This window comes from Spermophilus citellus (genome assembly GCF_964194105.1).
Source record: "Spermophilus citellus genome assembly, chromosome: 2".
Lineage (NCBI taxonomy): Eukaryota > Metazoa > Chordata > Mammalia > Rodentia > Sciuridae > Spermophilus > Spermophilus citellus.
The window spans coordinates 186,154,241-186,176,715 of record NC_138183.1 but is presented as its reverse complement, the minus strand read 5'-3'; positions in this window follow the sequence as shown (position 1 = coordinate 186,176,715).

Sequence of the window (22,475 nt, the reverse complement as noted above, 5' to 3'; positions counted from 1 at the left end):
AGGACAATTTGAATTCAATTGAAAAATGATGGATTATCAATAAACGGTGATATGTCAGTTGGTCAACCATTATTCAAATAAAAAACAGTTAATCCCTACCACATGCCAAAAATGATCAATTTCAGATGGAGTTAACAATTAAATAATTTAATAAAATCATAAAAAATAGACAAAAACTATGTATCTATGTATCCTAGAGGGAAATATGTAAAAGGTTTTTAAGGAAAAGAAAAATATTCCTAGTGAAAATTGAAATAGTAAATTATCAAAAAAAAACAAAAAACAAAAAACTATAGAGCCTCTATGAGCCAAAAATGTGAAAGCAAAGAAGAATATAAACATACATACACATGTTTCCAAATATATGGCAAAATTTAATATCTGTTAAAAACAAAAACAAATGAAAGTATGCCTCTCCCCATCCCCACACACAACAGAAGAATGTAAACCTAATAATAAAGTGGGAAAAGAAACAAACAAAAAATACATGTGGTTGATAAGCATATAATAACTCAAATTCACTAATATTAAATTAATATAATTTAAAATGATATTAAAAACATTTCTGAATCCCACTATTTTGTGTATTTATAATGTACCATTAAAAGAAGCTATTTGCATATTTCATATCATGTGCTATTAAGTGTAGTAAAAGCTGCATATAAATGGATCTACTATGTGTTATATTTGAAAAATATTTTTATCATGATCTCAATATATTGATATTATAAGAGATCTAAAATTTTAATACAGATTTGTATTTTTAAATAATTGACAGGTATTTCACTGATCAGAAAAGAGAAAATACTATTAAAATGTTTTCATATGGGTGATGCTGAGCATTTTCACTACAGCCAGCTGTACTCTTTTTTTGGTGATCTTGATGCTCATCAAGATTCAAATTCATCTCATTTTGACAATTTGGTGAGCCACTGATCAGCACATCAAGTTCCTTGTTGGGTTGTTGTATATTATTTCCTTTGATATTTGCAGCAGCTCTGCTAGCAAGGTCTTATCAATAGCACCATCTGGAAGACAACAGCAATGGAATGTGCTTCACCTATGGCAACTGAAGGAGAAAGGGGTGGAGCCAGGCTTCAGGTCTTTCTCTACTCCCCACAGAAGAAATGCTTTTACAGCAATTCCAAAAGCTACTTGCTAAGCCTAAACCCATCTGAGTAATTCAGCCCTAAAACTAATGTTTGCCCTAGTGGTTTCTGTAAAATATATTAGTACAGGCCATAGGAGTTCATGGCAAGCTCAAGCCATATTGCTTTCCATAATCTTCCCTGGCCACTCCATCTCTGTGGCTTTACATAATTCCTCTCTACACTCATAGCAAATACTGCTTTCCCTCTACCCTACCTATGACACTGTCCAGCTATTGTCTACTATTTTTTTTCTACAAAACGTGTATTTTATTTAGTGCAAGATTATATATTTTTGTCTTGTGTATTTTTATAATCTTAACATAGATGAGGCTATCAGGTTTGCAGTACTTTGTATACAACCAGAGATATGAAAAATTGTTCTCTATACATGAAATAAGAATTGTAATGCATTCCACTATCACAGATAATTTTTTTTTCAAAAAAGAAAAGAAGAAAAAAACATGTCGAATCAGTCTACAGTACAGAAAGTTCAAAAGACATTTTTTGTCTAGAAACAAGGGCCCCCTTAAAAGGGCATCTATGTGGATAAATATTCAGCCAGACTCTGTTCTCAGAACATTCAGTTTTTATTTACTTGCTTAAACCTACGTGTGTGTGTGTGTGTGTTTTATTTGGAAATCATGTAGAAATCACCTCTTCATGTCCATAATGTCATGTATTTGTTGTTGCTCATTGCTTAGGGGGACCACTAAGAACAAAACTGGGAGATAGATTGCAAGGTAAGCCTCTGAGCTTCTGGCTTCTAGAGTTCTTGTTAATACTTATATATTCTTTGGCCTTCAGTTGTCATATTTGTTTTTCTTATAATATAGATGTCTTTATAAATAGAGTTGTTTTATACTGAAATTACCTTTCTAAAGAACAGCAAGTCATACACCTACACACATTTATCTATTGTTTCCAAGCAGTTGGTATCATTTTATATTAAATTGCTAATTGTTATTAATTACTTTGGCATTTCTGGGAAGAGCATTAATCTTAGCAAAGTCATTTTGTACTTCAATAGGAGCACCATTTACCTCTTATCAGAAGAAATTTTTTCCTTGAGGGCTATTCATAAATGTGTCATTTATTGTAAATCACCACTTATGGGAATGAAATCCAACATCTGGAAGAACATTTGTAAGGTCAAAATGTCAGGGCTAATTGCAGCCCCCAAATATTTAGATCAATCATGTTCCCATACAGCACCATTATAAGGAAAGCTGATTAAAGAAGAAATAAAGTATTCTAGTATTGGAGAAATAAATGGCATTAATGCTATCAATAATAGTAGAAATAGCAATCGCTAAAATGCATTAGCTCATACTACATGCCCCAGAATATCCTTAGTGTTTACATGCATGATCGTGTATGTGTGCACATGCATGTGTGCACATATGTGCACACACATTATGTGTAGAGTTCTCACTAGTCTATGCTATTCAGGATGGTCACAAACTCCTGAACTCAAAGTGATCCTCCTGCCTCCATCTGCCAAGGAAAAGGAAACATGGTAGCACAACTGTGTTCAACCAAATTATCCTTTACCTTTGAAATATTTTAATGAAATGAGTATTTCTATTAATCACATTTACAGATGAGGACATTGAAGGTTAGAAAAGATACCTTACTCAGGACATGTCCACTAGTAAAACAAAGGACTAGAACTTGAACTTATGTCAGCTTGATAACAAAAATCTGTATTAACCACAAATAAGACTCGATGGCCCTTGCCATTGAAAAGGCTGGGATTTTATGTGGGTGGTGATGGACACATATAGTGAATTTCAAGACTGATTGTAAAAATCATAATATATTAAAAATAGGGATAATTAAAATCAGAGAGAATATGGGAAAATCTAGGATTGGACATAGGTATAGTGGTCATAGCACACACTTTGAAATCAAAGCTGGAGTCACAACTCTATTTAGCCCTCACTTGTTAATTACTTTAGAAATAATACTTAAAAGATTATTTCATTTAAAAAGTATATGGGTCACATGATATCTTATGTTATTCATGTTAAGTATAAGATAGAATGAAATAATGTTACTAAAATAATGGCTGACTCATAATGAGTCTTGTGTAAATGGTAGCTATCATTCAATGAGGCTAATAAAAGGTAGAGGGAATTTGATACATATAACAGTGAAAAAATTCCAGGAGGGTATGGCTTGAACCATAAGTTCAAGCTACATGTTTGATGACCAGAGTGATTGGAGCCTAGAGTGCATTGGGTATGTCAAGGAAGTATGTGGACCGAAAGACAATGACCATCTCAGAAAGAATCTTTATGTTAGGAAAGAGAATTTGAATTTTATGCTATATTTAGAAGTGAATAATTAAATTTTCCTAGGGGTGGTGTGTTCTAAATAGAGATATAGTATCAGAATGTGGAGTCAAATATAATGCCTTGATTTGTGCAGAGAAATCTCAAGAGATAAATTAATTAGGATACTGCTCTGGTGACACACAAGATAAAGGAAACTGAATCACCAACAAAGGAATCAACTGTAGGATGAGGAAACTTGGAAGACATAGGAATATGTACTGGAACATTTGTTGAACCAATAGAATATGAAAAACTGGAGTTAGATAGGAGTCAAAGACTACTGAGGTTTAGCCAGATATGGTGGCCCACACCTGTAATCCCAGCCATTTGGGAGGCTGAGGCAGGAAGATCAAGAGTTCAAAGCCAGCTTCAACAGAAGTGACACCCTAAGCAACTCAGTGAGTCCCTGTCTCTAAAAAAAAAAAAAAAAAATAAGAAAAAAATACAAAATAGGGCTGGGGATGTGGCTCAGTGGCTGAGTACCCCTGAGTTTAATCCCCAGTACACACACACACACACACACACACACACACATACACACAAAGATGATTGAGGTTTAATATGTAAGTATTAAGTTTTGCTTTCAGAAGAAAGCATTCCTTTACAATGAAACTGTGCTCACATGCTCTTTCTAATAGAATAACATCATGGGATAATTTCCATTGAATACTTAACATGTGATAGTTATTTACACACTTTAAAAAAATATTTCCTCATATACCAGCACAAAGCTGGTATTACTCTTTTTATTTTAGAAATTAGAAAACAGAATAGCTACTTAAAAAAAAAAGACAAATAGTGAAGACTGGATGTAATCTAGAATTACTTGACTTTTGTTCCTAGTCTTTGCATGTTTTATCATGGATTTCAAAGAAGAAAGTACTACATTTAGGAGGTAAGTGGTTCTCTACAGATCTGAATGAGTGCATTGAAGAGACATTATTAAGGACAAAAAGTGAGCTGTAATTTATAAGGGTCTCCCCAGCTGATTATGCCAAGCTGACATGGATTCAAGTCTCAGGCCTATCATTTACAAGTGGGTACTTCCAAAACAAGTTATTTTTTCTAATCCTTGTGTACTTGCTTGTAAAATTTGATTAATAGCAATACACATTTCATTAAAAATTTTTAAGGAGCCAGGCATGGTGGCACACACCTGTAATCCCAGCAGCTCAGGAGAATGAGGCAGAAGGATCATAAGTTCAAATTGAGGCTCAGCAATTTAGCAAGGCCCTGTCTCAAAAATAAAAAAAAAAATTAAAAAGGGACTAGCAATGTGGCTCAGTGGTAAAGTGCCTCTGTCTCTAATTCCCAGTAACAAAAAAAGATGAAAAATATCTGTGGCTGGACAGAATGGAGCCTCTATAGCCACAATACCTTGAAGGCTGGTACAGGAGGATCTTTTGGGACCAGAAGTTTGTGACCAGCCTGGGCAGCATGAAAAGACACCCCCTATATATATTTAAATGTATATAATATTTAAAATTAAATACAAAAATTGTAATGCAAATAATATATAATTATAATTGTGCAAGCATATAATACACAATATATTATGTAGTGCATTTCATGATTATAATTATATGTCATTATGTAATTATATTATAATGTAACATATAATAGTATGATGTATGATATATCAATAAATGTATACCAATATAAGTATGGATATATTACTTTAAAATAAAAAAATCTTATATTCTCAATGCATTTTTATACTAGTCCTTTAAGGTGAGCAGGGCAGATGCAGCTTTTAATATTTCACAGGTGATGGCAATGGGGCTTGTAAACAGATAACAAGTAACATCCAAGGCCATGCATTCAAAAAGTGGTAATGCTAGACACAGATGACAGTTTCCAAATTATTCCCAGTAGTTTCTTTGGTACTTCAAATAGTTGCAAGTAAAAAAAAAAAAAAGAATAACATATCATTAAAAATTGGCTATAAAACTTAAATTAATGTCTGAAAGCATAGATATGTTTTTATGTAGCAGTTTAATAGCTGGCTGAAAGAGAAGGTATGGTTAAAGACATTTTTCTTTTTTACAATATAGTAGATATTCCCACATGAAATGTTCTCGGTATCACTGGTTACTCCTCTTATATAAATATCTATCATGGGGAGATATCTACTTCCAGTTAGATGGAATAAAAGGACTGTGCTTACACTTTGGCTTGAAAAAATCAAAATATGTTAAAAACATTGAAAATGATTCAAAAAGATAGTGATACCTAAGAAGTAGAAAACAACTGAGATGAACCTTATGATTGTTCCAGTTTGGTGCCTTGAGATCTTAGACTGCAGAGGGAGAAGAGGGAACTCAGGCACAGCTCAGAAGACAGAGTTGAGAAAGTACGAATGAAAGTCAAAGTTTACATAGTAGAGAATGGAAAACGAGAAAGCTGAACAGAGAGAAAACCAGATGATTTGGAGGGTAATCTTCTAAGAACCCTCTATAATTAATTTGAATATGGATTAGTGCATGAATATGAGAAACAAACACAGGTGTGCTAAAATCACCCAAAGGATTAATAGGACCAGTACCTGGCAGTGTCAGAGAGGTAAGGATAGTGCCATTTCCCATCAGTCAGAATGAAGACCTTAAGATTCACTGGGAATATGTAGAATACACAAAATAAACTTGACTGAATAGTAGGAAATGTTAAGTTAATACACTCCCAACTAAAAATAGTAATAGCAATATATAAAGAGGTAAAACTATGAGTTATTTAACTATGTTGTTGATAAATTCCAAGAATATGATGTAAAAAGGTATAATGTTGGGCATCCAACAAAAATAATAAGTGATGCAAATAATGAGAAAAATAAAACCCTTCACAAGTAATTAAATCCATCATAAAGAATGCAACTATTAGAAATGGGATACAAGGGCATTCAAATAGTTTTTTCTCCTTATTTTATTGGTTCATTTTAGTTATAGATGACAGGATAATCCATTTTAATATAATTATATAAGCATAGAATATATCTTATTCTATTTAAAATCTCAGTCTTTTAGATGTACACAATGTTGAGATTCACTGTGTTATATTCTTATATGTACATAGGAATGTTATGTCAGACTCATTCCACCGTCTTTCCTTTTCCTATTCTCCCTTTCTTCCCTGCATTATTCTTTGTCTAATCCACTGAACTTTATTCTTCCCCCTCCATTGTGGATTAGCTTCCAAATATCAGAGAATACATTCGATATTTGGTTTTTGGGGATTTGCTTATTTCACTTAGCATTATAATCTCCAGATCCACCCATTTACCAAATTAATTTCTACATGTTTAAAAACTTAGGAAACCTGACAGTTACAAATAAGCAAAATCAAGTGGATAAAAATAAAAACCACCATGTCTGAAATAGAAAATATTATAGACAGAATTAATGGCAGATGAAACTTGGTGAACTTGAAGGTATAGAGAAAGAAGAAATAGAGAAAATAAAATAATGAAAGCAAATAAAGTACCAGTTATTCCTGGGACAGCATTGAATAGCATAATATATGTGTAAATGGAGTGTCTAAGGAAACTGCAAAAAAAAATTTGTAGATATAAAGGCTCAAAATGATAAAGTGACAACATCTCAATGAACCCCTTAGCCCCCTTGTTGTAAGACAACAAGAAACATTAAGAAAAATGATACCAACACACATCATAATTGAAAGGAGCAAAATTAATAATAAAAATATTTAAATAAATTGGAAAACAGGGGACAAATTAAATGGAGTAACCAGAATAAAAATTTTAACAATTGTTTTTATCAGAAGCAGCATGAATAAGAGATACAGCATATTTATAAAGTACTAAGGGGAAAAATAAAAACTTAAAGAGTAAACCTAGAATTATATAGCCAGCAAAATATACTTTCAAAATTAACATTTAATAAAATAATATACTTTCAAAATATAATGGATTCAAAATTAGCATTTAATAAAACAAATTCAAGTATTTATTTAAAAAACCAAAAGTGATTTGTCACCAGAAGACCCCCTATTATAAAAATACTGTAAGTGTTTCAGGCAGAAAGAAGATGATGCCAGATGGAAACATGAAACCAGGCACTGCCAAAGGCAGTTGCAAAAGTAAACTCATGAGATTTCTGTCTTTTTAAACTTTCTGAAGGATAAATATCTGTTTAAACAAAGATAATAAGACAGTGTGGAATTGATAACACATAAAAGTAAAATGTATGATAAAAATAAAGTTGTGGTGGGATGTCAAGGAATATTTTGTATGTTTTTTATATTGTATACAAAGAGCTAAAATTTCAGTTGAAGGTAATCTGCGTTGTTTAATATGTATACTATAAACCTAAAGCAACCACTAAAATCATAAACAATTACAGATAAGAAATCAGCATCTTAAATGTTAATGCACCTAGTAACATAGATTCAAAATGCTGAAGAATAACTGATGTAACTTCAAAACAATACAGAAAAATCTGCAATCATAGACACAGATCTACATAATCTTTTATCAAGTAGAGAGGAAATTAATACAAATATTAAGCACTGGAACATTATCAACCAACTTGGTCGAATTGATAACAACAGAAGATAACACTCAACAGAAACAGAATACTCATTCTTTCTAGTTACACATAGGCATATAGAACAGTTACCAATATTAATCATATTCTAAGCAATAAAATGACTCTCAATAGAAGTATATTGTCTGACCACAACAGAATTAAATTTAAACTCAATAACGGACCACTCTATAGTGTTTGGGGAAAAAATGCCAGAAAAATTCTGTGGTATTTGGAAAACAAATAAAAAATACTGGCATAAACCATGGGTCAAAGATGAAATCAAAAGGGAAATGGGGACTTGTTTTAAATTCAACAAAAATTATAAATAATATTAACAATTTGTGGTAGGTGCTGAGACACTGCACACTGTAGTAGAAAATAAAAAAAAAGTCTCAAACTAATTTTCTCAAGTGTAAGAAACTTTTTAGAAAATAGACACAAAATAAATAATAGAAAATAATAATAAATATCAGAGGATGAAGCAACAAAACAGTGGAAAAATAATAAAAGTTAACTAAATCAGACCATTCTTTTTTTCAAGAGACAAATAAAGGTGTTTAACCTGTAGCCAGAGTGGAAAAAGATAAAAAAAAAATGAACTACTAAAGTTAGAATGAAAGAGAAAAAAGAACTGTTAGGACAATAACTGTCAACAACTTATGCCAATAACTTCAATACTATATAATGATACGGGCAAGTTCCTTAAGATATAATATATCCAAGTTCACTCAAATTTATAGTTAAAATCAGTCCTACAATGGGAATTCTAGGCCCAGCCAGCTCTATTAGTGAATTCTATTACAGCTTGAAGAAACAGATTATAACAAGTCTATATAAACTTCTGTAGAAAATTGTAAAGGAGTAAAATCTTCCCAAAAGTGTCAATATTCTCCAACTCTTATATTAATTACTCCGTTATCCAATCCACAGATGTGACATAAAATAAATCTATGGGTTCCATACAAAGTCTCAGCAAATTGATTCCAGGCAACATATAGGAAAGGATGTTACAAAATGGATGACAAAGTGTGTTTATCCCAGGAATTCAGGGATGGTTTTACCTTTTAAAATAAAATAATGTAATTTACTATGTTAATATGAAATAGAAAAACAATAGATACAAAAAGCATCATTTGACAAAATCTGATTTCCATTTCTGTTAAAACTCCTAATTAGAAATTTAAAAGCACTATGTACAACTGTCTGATAAAAGTCAACTTCAAAAATCCATAGCTGACAGCACACTGGGGACAAAATGAGCTTCTACTCTGATCAGGAGCAAGACTAGGACTTAAGCTCTTATCGCTTCAGTTCAACAATTTATTGGAAGTTGTAGTCATTGTGATACTGTTATTTTAAAAGACATCCAAATTGAAAATGAGAATGAAAATTATTTTTATTCACATGACAAGATTATCTACTTAGAAAATCCATTATCATTGACAGACTCCTGATAGACTTAAAAAATGAATTTTTAAAATTTGCAGAATACATGATTAATAATAAAACTCATTATTATTGTAACAACCACCAGAAACTCAAAACAATTAAAATTTTATTTTCAATAACAAAATATGAAACATTTATGGATAAATATGACAAAACATAAAATAACTTTACACTGAAATTTATAAAACTTTGCTAAGTTAAATAATTTTAAGTTGAAGAAGATATATGCCATGTCTGTGAGTGTAAAAGATTCAGCATTAAGACACCAGTTCTCCTTAAATTGACCTAAAGACTCTCTGCATCTTCAACAAAGATTCCAATAATTCCTTAGAAATTTTTAAGTGATTATAAAATGTACATAGAGATAAGAAGACCTAGAAAGTTCAATACAGTAGTAAAGACAGCCAATTTCGGTACTAACCTTAAAGTCACAGTACTTTGACACCCTGGTTTCTGCGTAAAGAGGAACACACAGATAAAAATGAATAGTACAGTAACAGATTCTCACCTACATGGGTAAGTTATTTTCAAGGAAATTTTTGTTAGTGATAATATGGTCATTACATCGACTTTGTTTCAAAATTATCAAATTGTATCCATGATACTTCCATAAAGCTCACAAAAACCCCTGTCCCTTTGTACAGAGGGAAGCTAAAATAGATGTTAGATTTATTTGTTTTCCTTACTTCCTCTTCCATATCTCTGACCTTCCTTTCATTCCTTCAGACCATTACCTTTCACATATTTCTTCCTTCCTCCCTGAAACTTCTCTTCTTAATTCCATAAACTAGCTTCTGAAAAGCTGAAGTCAAGTTTTAAGTTTCCCTTTGATTCCCTGCCTGTTGTCACAGCAGGGTAGTTGTACCCAGAGCCTGTGTGGCTCCCTGTAATGAGCTCAGTATTTGAGGCTAGATAAAAATAGATTTAAGTTCCTGCTTTGTGTCTTTCCATTTGGGTGATTTGAAGTAAGTCATTTATTCTCTTTGAGCCTCAATTTCCTCATCTGCAAAATGAGAATAATTACAACTTTTCTGCAAAGATAAAATATAGATTAAACTTAAATAACTTGTAATTTGAAACAAGACTCCTTATCTCTTTGAGCTTCAATTTCCTAATATGCACAAAGAAAAAAAAAAGAACAGGAAAAACTGTAGCTATTCTCTTAAGGTTAATATAGAGACTAAATTTAGACAATGCATGCTAACTTCCAGCTCTTAATACTGAGTATAATATTGTCTCTTCCCCTATTTAAGAAAGGGTCTTTCCACTTATCCTTTGTGCAGAAAGTACAATTGTTCTAATAACGTTATAGTTGAAAGACATCTTAGGGAGAGTTAACTTTCAAAGCCCTTGTTCTATGAAGGTAGAATGTTAAAGTCAAAAACCCACAAAGAGAGAACAGTGAAGTAGAGGAAGGGGAATGTGAAGGAGGGAGAGGAGATGGGAAAATGGAGGAACAGCAGAATAAAATTGATCAAACTATGTCGTGCACATGTATGAACATCGCACAATCATATTCTACTTTTTAAAGTACCAATTAAAAATACAACATACAAAAATAAATTTGGATAATTCAAACCTTTCTGTGAGTTCGTGTGGCTCACAAAAATCCACTGTAATTTTGTGCCATGAATTGTGTAAGGTCCAGTAGACACCTCCATAGGCCTCTGACATGTCTGCTATCCTATCTGATTTTTCAGGGAGATGGCAATCACTTCTAGGCTTGCTTCATTACTGCTGCCTCCTTTGAGAAGCCAATCCTGTCTCCTCCCTGGCTCCTTTCCAGTCTGCCTGCTCAGAGTAATGAGGTCTAACTGGAAGCTCTGAGTTTTTCCTTGATCATTGTAACTTTTTATTCATGCCTTTTCCTGAGCTACCTTCTGTCAATAGGAATCAAGATGAAAGCCATCCTTTCCAAGCAGCCCAGCCAAGCTTTGTGTTTTTAACAACATCATTTCACCACACATTGAACAGATCTGATTGGGCTGAATAAATTGTCAGAACAGAGTTGAAATATGTCACAATCTTATGAAATCAGCACTCACAGAGAATAGTGATTTTGCTTCCCAGAGGAATCAGGGGCAAGTATGCAGACAGGCATGGTCTCAGTTCCTTCAGGTAGGATACGTCTTGTCCACTGGGGTATCCACTAATTATTCACACTGCATTTTTAGCTCTGCACAGTCCAAAGGAAGCGTACCATGTTTCCCTTCTAACTTACTCTTCACGGATCTCTCATCGGCACTGCCTCAAGCCTGGAAACAAGAGGCATCAAAATCTGACCAGGCAAATGTGAGAGGAGAGTTTGGAAGGGAAGAGATACAGTCAACTTCCCTCAACTTAGACTTATAGACTCTATGATTATGACTCTTTAACCATCAAATGTACCTTTGTGATATTATTATCTCTGATCAGAGGTGAGGAAATGGAGGCTTAGAAAACTGCAGCACGTTACCCAAAGGCACAGATCTGGTAATGGAATGACATATAAATCCATAGTGACTGTGATATATATAGTGATATATATATATATATATATATATATATATATATATATATATATATAGATAGATATAGATATATATAGATATATATATCTATCTCAAACTTTATGTTTGAAAAATGAGTTAAGTACCATGAAAATGGAAAATGTAAGACAAATGGAGGTATAAAGCTACTCTTCTTTTAAAATTCATTCTCTGTAGATTTGAACAATGTTATACATTTATTTAACAGGTTACCAACTTATGACTCAACCAGCTCTATTCTATCTTCACTCTGCCTAACTTTAGATTTATGGTTGCTTAAAAACATCAAATGATATAAAATAAAGCTTAGTACAGAGACAAGTAGGGATCACTATAAAATAGCATGAGTCAAAATGGAAATTCCTACTTTGTATATGGTCAAGCGTATTCTTGTAGATAACTTCATTTTCCTCACCAAAAAAAAAAAAAAAAGCTCCAAAAGAATTTATATTGTTCTTTTTCTTATGGCTGAAATAGAAACAAGAAAAAGGGAAAATGCTTTATAATATATATTCTTGCCCTCACTTTGAAAATTGAGAACGAGGCCTAGACAGTTTAAGTGATCAGTCACTCAGCCAGTGTCAGGAATGAGACAGTTACTTGGTTTTGTCTGTCTCCATTCCATGTCCTTTTTGATAATTATCCTGCCTCCCTCAAAATAATTAGTGGACTTATTCACCATTATTACTCTAAGAATTTCATAAGCATAGGGTTGCATTAGTGTAAAATCCTTCATCCTTCGAACACATCTTTCTTTGTAGGCTTAGCTAATACTGATGACTGATGCATTTCAGCTAGGATCAACAGTTCCGGTAATGATGTCATACAACTGAAAAAGTGCCCAAAATTATTCCCTGCACCCCCAGGCCTATGGAAATGTCCCACCACATGCCACTGGGCTGGTCTCATGACACCATATACTGAGTCTAGAGAGAAGAAAGCCATACAGATCACAGATTCATAAGGTCTTGGTGCTCTTAGGCCCCTGCCACTACCACAATGTGTAAAGACTGAATGGGCTGGGAAAACACAAAGCACCAAGTCTCATAGGAGCCTTTCATCCTGGCTAAATGTCTGGATGTTAGCCTGGGTTGGGGCCATTCTCTATATTCTAAGCCCCAACAGACTGAAATAGATGAGAAAGTCCAGGAGGGATCTGCCAAGACCGTCCAGATCAGAAGAACTGCCCATACACCCGGCAGAACCACCGGATGCTTAAAAGTGGGGTTGTATTAAGTCACTGCACTTAGGACATATCAAAACATAACAAAGGCAGAAGGCCTTCATCCAAGCAGACATTGCTACTAAAAAGCCACTGCATTTTGAAGCTCTCTCAAGCTTGATGGTCGGGGTAAATGTGCCTGATAATCATCTTCGTTCAACAGATTTCTTAAAAACCCTCAAACAGAATATAAATATTCTGATTTCAGCCCTTGTCTGTTTTCAGTGCCATTGCAACCTAGAATAATCTATATTCACCTAAAACTTGGTGCAGTATCCCTAGGTGTTTTCATCATACCATATCATATGTGGTGTGCTTTTTTATATGTTGCCTTAAAAACTTTGACTTCCAAATGAGGCACAAAAGCCAGGGGCAATGGTGCATGTCTGTAATCCCAGCAGCTGCAGAGATGAGGCAGGAGGATTGAAAGTTCAAAACCAGCCTCAGCAACTTGGTGAGGCTCTGAGCAAATTAGCAAAACCCTGCCTTCAAAAAAATTATATATGATATATGATATATATAAACTGAGGATGTGGCTCAGTGGCTAAACACCCCTGAGCTCAATCTCTGGTACCAAAAATCAAAAATACCAAAATAAGGCACAAATAGCATATATTCATACAAACATAGGAACAAATTACTTTATGTATCTCTGTGTACACACACACACACACACACACACACACGTAGTTTTTTTGTTTCTTTTGAGATAAGGTTTCAATGTGTTAATCAGAGACATGGCGTCTGATACAAAGAAAAGTTGGCTACGATCTACATACTGTGGGGTCAGGCTCCAAATTCCTCAATAGGACACCCATAGCACAAGAGTTAATAACTAGAATCAATAAATGGGACTTACTCAAACTAAAAAGTTTTTTCTCAGCAAGAGAAACAATAAGAGAGGTAAATAGGGAGCCTACATACTGGGAACAAATCTTTACTCCTCACACTTCAGATAGAGCCCTAATATCCAGAGTATATAAAGAACTCAAAAAATTAAACAATAAGAAAACGAATAACCCAATCAACAAATGGGCCAAGGACCTGAACAGACACTTCTCAGAGGAGGACATACAATCAATCAATAAGTACATGAAAAAATGCTCACCATCTCTAGCAGTCAGAGAAATGCAAATCAAAACCACCCTAAGATACCATCTCACTCCAGTAAGATTGGCAGCCACTCTGAAGTCAAACAACAACAAGTGCTGGTGAGTATGTGGGGAAAAGGGTACACTTGTACATTGCTGGTGGGACTGCAAATTGGTGCAGCCAATTTGGAAAGCAGTATGGAGATTTCTTGGAAAGCTGGGAATGGAACCACCATTTGACCCAGCTATTCCCCTTCTCCGTCTATTCCCCAATGACCTTAAAAGAGCATGCTACAGGGACACTGCTACATCGATGTTCATAGCAGCACAATTCACAATAGCAAGACTGTGGAACCAACCTATATGCCCTTCAATAGACAAATGGAAAAAAAATGTGGCATCTATACACAATGGAGTATTACTCTACATTAAAAAATGACAAAATCATAGAATTTGCAGGGAAATGGATGGCATTAGAACAGATTATGCTAAGTGAAGCCAGCCAATCCCTAAAAAACAAATGCCAAATGTTTTCTTTGATATAAGGAGAGTAACTAAGAACAGAGTGGGGAGGAAGAGCATGAGAAGAAGATTAACATTAAACAGGGGTGAGAGGCGGGAGGGAAAATGAAAGAGAAGGGAAATTGCATGGAAATGGAAGGAGACCCTCATGGTTATACAAAATTACATACAAGAGGAAGTGAGGGGAAAGGGGGAAAAAAAACAAGGGGGGGGGGGCGGCTGGGGATGTGGCCAGGCGCTCTCGCCTGGCATGCGTGTGGCCCGGGTTCGATCCCCAGCACCACATACCAACAGATGTTGTGTCCGCCGAGAACTAAAAAAAAAAAATAAATATTAAAAATTCTCTCTCTCTCTCTCTCTCTCTCTCTCTCTCTCTCTCTCTCCTCTTTCACTCTCTCTTTAAAAAAAAACAAGGGGGAGAAATGAATTACAGTAGATGGGGTAGAGAGAGAAGATGGTAGGGGAGGGAATGGGGGATAGTAGAGGATAGGAAAGGCAGCAGGATACAACAGACACTAGTATAGCAATATGTAAAACAGTGGATGTGTAACCGATGTGATGCTGCAATCTATATACGGGGTAAAAATGGGAGTTCATAACCCACTTGAATCAAAGTGTGAAATATGATATGTCAAGAACTATGTAATGTTTTGAACAACCAACAATAAAAATTAAAGGAAAAAAACCATATTTTCACACACACACACACACACACACACACACACACACACAAAGGTTTCAATGTGTTGCTCAGTCAACTCAAGTTGACTTCCTCCTAAGTATCTCAAACAGCTGGAATTTACAGGCAAGAGCCACCATACTTGGCTTTGTTTATACGCTTATGTAGACTTATACAAACATTTCTAACATGTATGATATTTGTTTGGGATGATATCTGAACATTCAGCTTTTGGCTTACCATTTACCCATTTGCATGAGTATTCAACAAACAAAATGCCATGTCTTAGAAAACTTGTGGAGCTGCTGCTTATTTGGGCAACTCTATGCAGCCTTTTACAGGGTGAGTTGTCACAGTTATTATTGTCTAAGTCGCATAGTGCAGGCAAGCTATGTTTTGTGTTTACATTCAATTCGAGGATGAGGTCTTCATTCAAAAAACTGTACATTTAGCATGAAACTGTTGTTGGCAGTGCAGCACTGTGGTTAGGAGCATGAAGCTTTTTAGGATCAGGCTACCACCACCTGCAAAATGTACTTCATGTCTGTAACTACATCAAGGGGTTGTTGTGAGTTCTAAATGAAACAATAATTGTAAAGTAGCTAGTGTGCACCTTGTATGTAGTAAATTCTCAGTGATGCATTAGCTGGATCAGTAGAAATAATTATCTGGAGCACCCTTTAACGGATAATCTGGATTTTCTTTCATCTCATTTTTATCAGACAGAACTCCAGTTTGGCTCATTTTTACAGTCTATAGTCTCCCCAGTACCTGGCTCCTGATGTGACTGATGAATATAGTATGGAAATTAATACCATAGGCTCTATATTCAGATGATTTGACTTAAATATTGACTCAAATACTGACACGTTTCACAAACCTGGAAAACGGTAATGTAAATATCTATAGCAAATTGTTCATTCATAAAGTGAGGGAAATAAGAGGAAATTCCTTATGATATTATTTTACTATTATTCAAATAACATGTCAGTGAAAATAACTATTTTTAAAAAAAAAACATTACTTAGAGAACAGTGGCATATATTAGGTTTTGCAGTGTTTAAATTTATAAGCAGAAAACTGTTGGATTATCATACTTCCTTCTGCATTCAATCTGTGCTTATATGTTGTTGATTAAAATAAATTTTATTGTGCATATTTAAAGTATACTTCAAATTATAAAAGAAAAGTAAATAAAAATATAAATGATAAGTGTTAGAATCAGTGCTTGACACAAAGTAAGCACTGATAAGTACTCATGAATATGATTATAACCAGGTTTCTAAATACTGTGATAAAATGAACTAAAATATATATTGCAAAATTCTGTCTTTCAAATCCATCTGGATTATATAATTCTTTTAATTTTACTAACTCTATTTAATTTTCCTAAAGATTAATCCAAATAGTATTGCATTTAGAAAAAGTATGTGTTTAATTGTATATCATACATATATGTGTAGAGATTCATACCTACACTCTATCTTTTGCTAGATATGTGAAATTGGACAATACAAATCTCTTGTGTCTTACTTTATTCACCTGCAGAGATGAGTACTCTAATAGAACTCCTAGGATTTTCACTAAGGATAAATGAAAGAGTTTCATAAAATCGTTGGCACAGATACTTTCAACAACTGTGACAAGCATTAAATATTCAGTTTTATCTCTTTTCAATACTCTAAGAAAACATTGTTTTAAAGTGGTAGAAAACCGAAAAAGCTTTATTTTAATGAGAAGAGTCTTTCTTTACAAGTGTGTGGAATATGGCTTCCTATTAGTGAAAATCAAATTGGTACTGTGAGTGACTATTGTCATAGTAACCATAACTTAGCAACAAGAGAAAGGGATGAGAATGCTGGTTGGCCATCAGGATGTTGCCACGTTTACATTGTGTCTGGATATTATTTCAAAATCTCTGCTTACTAACCGATCAAAGCAATGGTTGAAATTAAGACCAAACTGCTGTTACTCATCCTGATTTTCTCCCTTTATTATAGCTCCCAACTTGCCCTGATTTTATTTTAATAATCATAGTGCTGCAGTATATATATAGTAATGGCATGCAGGCTCTTTTCTAGAAATAACTGTAAATTCTACATCATGTAAAGATATGGGTTTTGGGAGACAAGTAGCAGTTTCTGTAAATGTAAATACCAGGGCCAAAAGTACTAGAGAATTCTTTAAAGTTTTTGATCTGAAAGAGAGGAATAAAAAGTGTGCCACTATCTAAAGATTTTAAAGATACATAAAAGACAGGTTTTTCCTGCTCTGGAACATAGTATCTTTTTTCATCATTGTCACTTTTGCTCAAATAGGCTCCAGTATCACACAGAGTCTTTGATGTTAAATAGACATTTATTTCTTCACTCTACTCAGAATCTATTGTTTTTCAGGCATTTAACTGGGTTTCATTAAGTGGTGACTAAAAATACTCTAAATTCTGTCACATTTTAAAATACCAAAATTTAGCTGAGAAAAATGGAATTTTTTCAATTATAGAAAAAAATGGGCTAGAGATGTAACTCAGTGATAGAGTACATGCCTAGTATGTGTGAGGCCCTGGGTCTGATCTCCAGCAAAAGGGAGGATATTGTCAGTGCAAAGATTCAATTAAACACACATATACATAATGTGTGTGTGTGGGGGGGTGTGTGTGTATTTCACTGAATCTTCATATATATGAATATATACAACATATAGTTATGCATAATGTTATATATATAAATAAATGCTAATATTTATTGACTGTAAAGCATAGGGAAAAATCTTGCAAGCACTTCACATACATATATTTAATCACTTAATCTTTCTATAATATTATAAGATGGGTATTTATTATTCCAATTTTATAGAATAATTAGGTACTATAACTATCATTTTATGAGTGAGAAACACAAAAGAGAAATTAGGTAACTTACCTAAAATCACATACCTAGGAACATAGAGAAAGCACAATAAGAACCAGGTCTTGGTAATTAACTAAGTACATAATGTATGGCCTGGAATGTAAGATATATTCAATGAGATGTCCCTCTCCAACCAATGATTTGTCACCTGTAGCCACACAGGAACATTCTGTTTTCTAGTTGAACAAAAGCCTACAGAACACCTAGTTTTACTTTTTTTCTTAATAATTGAAGCAACTGAGATACCAATAAATGGGGTTTGTTCAAAGTCACAGCCTGGTAGAACACTGTATAACCCAAACTCTGGTCTCTAGGATGCCTGAACTATACTGAAATTACTCTTAATCATATAAGTTGATTTTTATACAAAAATTTTTAAAAATCATGAGCCCAGAAGAGGGGATAAAATATCTGTTCTCTTTTGTTCAGCATATATCTATCCTCAAAAAAATGTATCAAATAAGAAATCTGGACTGTAAAATAAGTTGATTTTGAGCTATTCCAACTCAACCTAAATTGAATTTTAATGGTATGACTTTCAGTCCAAGAGAATGAATCATAGTGAAGGAAATAACCACTTTATCTTTAAACTACCACACAGTCTCCAATTACCCCACACGCCAGCCCCCATGCACACCTTGAAAATTTCTCTATCAGTGGGGAGCATATGCGCTACAAATACCTCCTTTTGCTCTTTACTACACCACTATTTTCATTTGTTTTTTGTTATTATTTTAATTTGACTGGGTACTTTATTTCCTCTCCTATTCTGGCTACAAGATTGTCACCTTCTGTGCATCCAGCTCACACCTGGAAAATCACATACTCTTTCGTAGGATACCAATAAAATCTCCATCTGTGTTTTTTAAAAATTAGTATTGCTGTGTAGATTGTATTTAAAAAAAAGTGTTCCTAGGCAAGCTTAAAGTAAGTCTTGGTGATTCTATTAAATCTTTTTAATAACCCCTGTCAAGCCAAACCCCATATTCTCAGAGAAAATGACTTGCAGTATTTCTTCCAAATAAGTATTTGATTTTTTTTTCAGGAAACAGCCCAAAACTGAAACAATAGAAAATTAGTTTGCTTAAGAACAAATTAATTGAGACTTACTGGTTAAATTTCTCTGTACCATTTAATAGCTGTCCATATTTTAACATTGAACAAGAAATCTAACTTTGGAGATTTATTCTACAAATTGTTAGACCACAAGAGAATTCTGTGTTTTCTGGCTCAAGAATGATTTTAAAATTGCAAATCTGGAAAGAAGTGATCATTTGGAGTAGGAATCCTGTTATCCCGTGACTATAATGAGACTTCCAGAACCATCAATAATCTGCTGTTCTATGAGTGGATAAAAATGTTCATGGATTATTCATGGCTTTTCATAATGGGTACAACTACTCAATGAATGAATAAAGCCTATCTTTTCTAGATTTTAGTATGTGAAAAATGTTCAATATACCCTTATAGAAAAATTATCAATATTGCATCCTATTGAAGGTAGGTAGCAAGTGCCAAGCTGGTTTTATCCATAGAATATTTTTGACTGAAATGAAAAGATGGATCCCAAGAGAAGATATTGTGGTTCCTGGGGAAAGATTTCAAATTAACTGTAAGGACTTCCCACTTTCCTTTCATGAGGACAAAAAATATTTTTTAAAGAAAATTTGTCAAAAATAAAGCATGTGAACACAGAAGAAAATATCAGAAAACAAAGATATAAAATAGGGGCCATAATGTAGAAGGTTTAATAAGGATCACTTTAGGAATATTTTCCATCAGACACTATATTCTGTGCTCAAAGCAGAGAGTACAAAGGTAGCAAGGGCCATAGACACACAGGTAATCAATTTCAATTCAACATGTAAGTACCACAATAAAGAAGATGTATATAAAGTGCTAAGGGAACACATAAAGAAAGGAGCTCACTTCACAATTGTGAAGCTCATGAGAAGAGGTGATATTTCAGTTTGTCCTTAAAAATCTATTTTCGTTCTTTGCAAAGTTTCTCAGTTGTCATCCTTATTTTGAAGTCCTATTTTCCTACAGGCTGTCAACTCTTTCAATTCTTTCCTGTGCTGCTTGTTTCACTGTTCTAAGTTCTACTAATAGCCTTGCAATGTACTTTTGATTTTTTTTGCATTATCTATTAGAGTTTTCTATTAACACCACTTCCCCTGTTTCATTTTCCCCAACATATAGATAAGTCACATTTTTTATGACTTTCGTGTTTGAAAGACACTGTCAAATTTAGTTGAAAACTAAATTCATTTATTTTCTCTTTTTAAATTTTGTTCATTTTCTTTCAATATTTTTCATGTTAATTCTTTGTTTTTGTTTTCTATTTTTTTTTCTTTAAAGAACTAATTTGAAATATACAATAAGAACTAAGGAAATATCATATATTTTTTTAAAAAGTATTTAGATTTTTTATAGTTGGACATGATATCATCTTTATTTTATTTATTTATTTTTATGTGATGCTGAGGATCTAACCCAGGACTTTGTACGTGCTAGGGGAGCACTCTACCACTGAGCCACAACCCCAGCCCCTCATGTATCTTTTAATAGTATTTTCTCAACACTTGAACACCCCATGGCTGCTGTCAATTAAGTTTTTCCACATTGCTTCTGTTAGGATGTGATTGACTGTATCTTTGTTTCCAGAGTCAGTTATCCTAGTTTTTTTCATCAGCCTGCTCCACTGTGGGCTTCCTGCTCTGTAGCCCTTCTCACAACCATTCTCCTGTTTTTGTTTTTTTTTTTCTTTGCCTTTCCCCAGGCCTTTTCTTCTGTTCTTTGACATTAGTCCCCTTGTGTATTGGGCATTTGTGATTCCGTTTGGTGTTCAGCATCTAAAGCCTTCCCATGCCGGTTAAATACCGCACTTAATGAGCCAGACTCCATAGTGCCTGAAATGGCCAGATAAGGGATTTCTTCAACTCCTTTGCAAAAAAGGACATGGGCACATAGGCTGGTTTCCATGAATCAGACCTATCTACAGATAAACAGGAAGCAGGAGTCTCTGATATGAGTTAACAGGCACCAGACAGTTCAGAGCAGTTGTAGCCCTGGCACCAATGGCAGGAATTCCAGTTGTAACAAACCATGCCTGGCACTAGAGAGTCTGGCAACAAAGTCTGCTGTCTGTGTCCAATAGCAGTAGAACCTGTGTCTACAGATCAGCTTGCTGGACTGAACCTAAATATTAATTAGAGCTTCTGTTTATATTTCTGAAACTTCTACTAGTTGAATGATGATCATGTAATCCTGTTCATTCTCTCCTTTTTTTCTTAATAACGATAATGTACATATCTATATACTATTTATAAATTTTGTCCATTAACATTTCTGGACCCAGTATATTGTCATTCTTTCCTGAGTGTCTCTTCCATGATTTCCTCCCCTTCTTCATGGCAGAGGCTTTGTTTTAACACGCTTATTCTTGTATTTCTCTTCACAGTTAAGTGGGGGTGGGGCTTAAAAAGTGGATTTAGTCAGCACAGTTAGGCAGACCTGTTGACTGGTAGGGTTTTCCCTAGGGTGGTTAATTTCAGGTCTACACTTTTATTGATAGATCCCCAATATTGTATCTGCAGGTCTTTATGAAAGGTTTTTCAGTTACTTTCAAAGCAATCTTCCTGATATCTGACCTGGAGCAGTATTCCTGATCACTGATGTTTCAGAGGTGAGGCTGCAGAGGCCTACGTTCACAGCATGGCTCTCTTATCAGTTTTGTCCCCCCAGCTCTCCCTGGCCTCTGCTGTGACTTTTGCTTCGAGTTCAGGAATTACCTAAGTTAATAAAGCCAAATTGTGAATATGTCAGCAGACTCTTCCAGATGAAGGAGAGGACATAGGGCCCATCAAGTCATTTCTTAGAGAAGGCTTCCCCTCAATCCTTCCCATCCCAGAACAGCGTTCAGTTCCTCAAATCCCCATCTTCTTGGGGTCCTGTGTATAAATGTGCTGCTGCTAAATATGCCCGTTCTGGGCTGCAACTTGCTGCTACTCCTGGTACTGCTTTGCCACATTCCATCTTCAAAAG